This window comes from Notothenia coriiceps, unplaced genomic scaffold, assembly GCF_000735185.1.
Source record: "Notothenia coriiceps isolate Sejong01 unplaced genomic scaffold, NC01 NC01_scaffold00020764, whole genome shotgun sequence".
NCBI lineage: Eukaryota > Metazoa > Chordata > Actinopteri > Perciformes > Nototheniidae > Notothenia > Notothenia coriiceps.
In genome coordinates, this window is record NW_011353465.1 from 4,846 (window position 1) to 7,221 (window position 2,376).

Sequence of the window (2,376 nt, forward strand, 5' to 3'; positions counted from 1 at the left end):
AACATCGACGTCTGTGTGAAGGACATTTAAATCCAGTGATAGTGAATTGTCAGTTTCCAACACAATGTTCTTTTTCTACTTAAAAACATTAACTTACGATTCAGGCTTGAACTTCAATACTAAATCGACATCCCTTATAATTAAACATCCGTAATTCTATTGCTTTAAAAGTGCTCAGTTATCCGTTTCCACCATCTTCTTTCTGTTTATTTAATGTGAGGGATTTAAATCACAACAAGTCCCAAAATAATGTGTTGCCAATCTCATGTCATCAAGTCATTATGTCGCTCAAAAACATACAAATGAGAATGATTTCAGTGTGACAAGTTTTATTTACATCACATTATATCATCTACACAGAGGCTGATTCATTCATCGACACTTTCATAAAATAAGTTGACTCTTAAAATAACAAGAATATAAAATATGTCTTGGGGAAAAAATCTCAAGGTCCACTAACTAGCTTTCTCCAGGGTTTTAAACCAGATGTAATGCAGATTATATCAGTACAAGCATCCATTCATCCATTGAAAGAGCAGCTTACACAGCTCACAGTGTGTCGGTGGACCTGGAGCTTTTTAAATCGTACTTATTTTCCAAAGTAGTATCATGTGTCATATTTAGGATAACCAACATTTCGGGTTTCTGTCACAGACTGATAGCTAAGTTTGAATTATTAACCAATCATCTGAATTATTTCTAACCAACTCATTAGTACTACACACTAGGCCCATGTGTCAGTGATATATATATAAACACCTTTCATTTTCAGCCAATGCATCATGGGTCACACTGGGTTTTTTGTTACTACAGCAACAGGCACTAAAGAAATCCAAACATTGCAAATCCTATATTGCTCCATCTGGACAGAGTTGAAGTTAGTTATATTTCATGCAGACACCTGTGGTGTTATATAGTGTTTTGAACACAGTTATACATTTCTATTTAAGTAAAAAAATCAATAACCTAGAAATGTAAATGGCTCTTTAATTGGTTCATTATTCAGAGAGGTTAGGGACCACCTGTCCGTCACAGTGCACAGAGGAATAACCGTATGAAGTCATGTTTTGGATTAGTTGGGTAAGTTTTGTGAGCAGGGGCCAATGATTGGTTAGTTTGCCTGGTTGTATTGGACACACCCAGCGTTACACCTGAGCCATGGATCAGGAACCAGGAGGGGCCCCCGAAGGACCCCTGGAGGGCCGCTGATGCCCTGCAGGCAGTCTCTGGGTCCTGCACAGGCTAATGTGTTGACAGGTTCACCCATAAATGTGTTGGAAGCAGTGGAGTAGGAGGAGATCCGGATGCAGCACTTTGTGTTCGTTCTGGAGGCAGAGAGGCTTCACTCGCCCTTGAATTGAGGACGCCTCTTCTCTCTGAAGGCAGCCAGACCCTCCAGACGGTCTTTAGTGGGGATCACCTTAAAGACAACACATGTGTAAGTATGACAAAAACGCAGCTCGGAAACATTTTTTCCAATTCTGGGAGAGTCCCTGCACTCAGTGTTCTTATATTTTATACTGATGATGGTAGACTAAATACAAAAAGCCCCTGACAGTAGAATACAACACATTTCAACAAATGACCACGATTTTGCTTCAAATAAGACCATTGTAAGTGTTGGTGCATAAATTTGAAATATCCTGATGTCATTATTATATTTTTTATTTTAAGACCTGGGTACAAGCTAAACAGGTGGGATTTTATTTTGTGACAGAATAAAAAAAAACTTTTTTCTGTGTGTGTGTTTTCAGTGAGGGTGTAGCGAGCTGATTGGCCGATGCAGAGTGAGGCTGGAACCAAATGAATACTTCATACAGCATGGTATATTATTGTGTATTACTCACCTGGGCGTAGCATGCTTCTTCAATGGCGAGGCCTGTTAATAAATCCACCTGAAAGAGAGTGGCATCTCTTAGTGAATGTTCACACTGCAGCTCAATAGTATTCTTCTCTTCTCACGTCTTCATTTTTTAACTCGGGCTCCCAAAAGAATGAGGTGAGATTATTACGACATCATATTAAAAAGGGTAGCGGGGGGGGAGTAACATGGCAGGGTGGCTGCAGCAGGTAGGGGGAGATTTACAGGATTCCCCAATGCTTTGGCTTCATTTTCACAACAGAGCTTTAACATGCATGACTGTTCCTGCAAAGAGCCCGCTGACTTTCTAAGGTCTTACAATAAACACAACAAGCTATACTTAAATACCAAGTACAAAGCCAGTAATCACATGCTCAACGTATTAATACAGCCACATTTTAGCACAACCAATTCAACAAATATTTTCAGGCCATGTGAGAGAGACCTCTGAGACTTACCTCTATCCCCTGGTTGATCGCCAGTTTTGCCATCCTTACTGCAATTGGACCCTGAGG

General features: G+C 40.0%; 1 long non-coding RNA gene across 1 annotated transcript; it reads right to left on the bottom strand.

Annotated features, from left to right (window-relative positions):
* Positions 1-312: 312 nt before the first annotated feature.
* LOC104952918 (uncharacterized) lies at positions 313-2,376 on the bottom strand. The gene is made up of 3 exons (XR_799151.1): positions 2,320-2,376; positions 1,848-1,895; positions 313-1,420 (listed from the first exon to the last, which is right to left on the bottom strand). It is a non-coding gene; the product is annotated as an uncharacterized lncRNA (long non-coding RNA).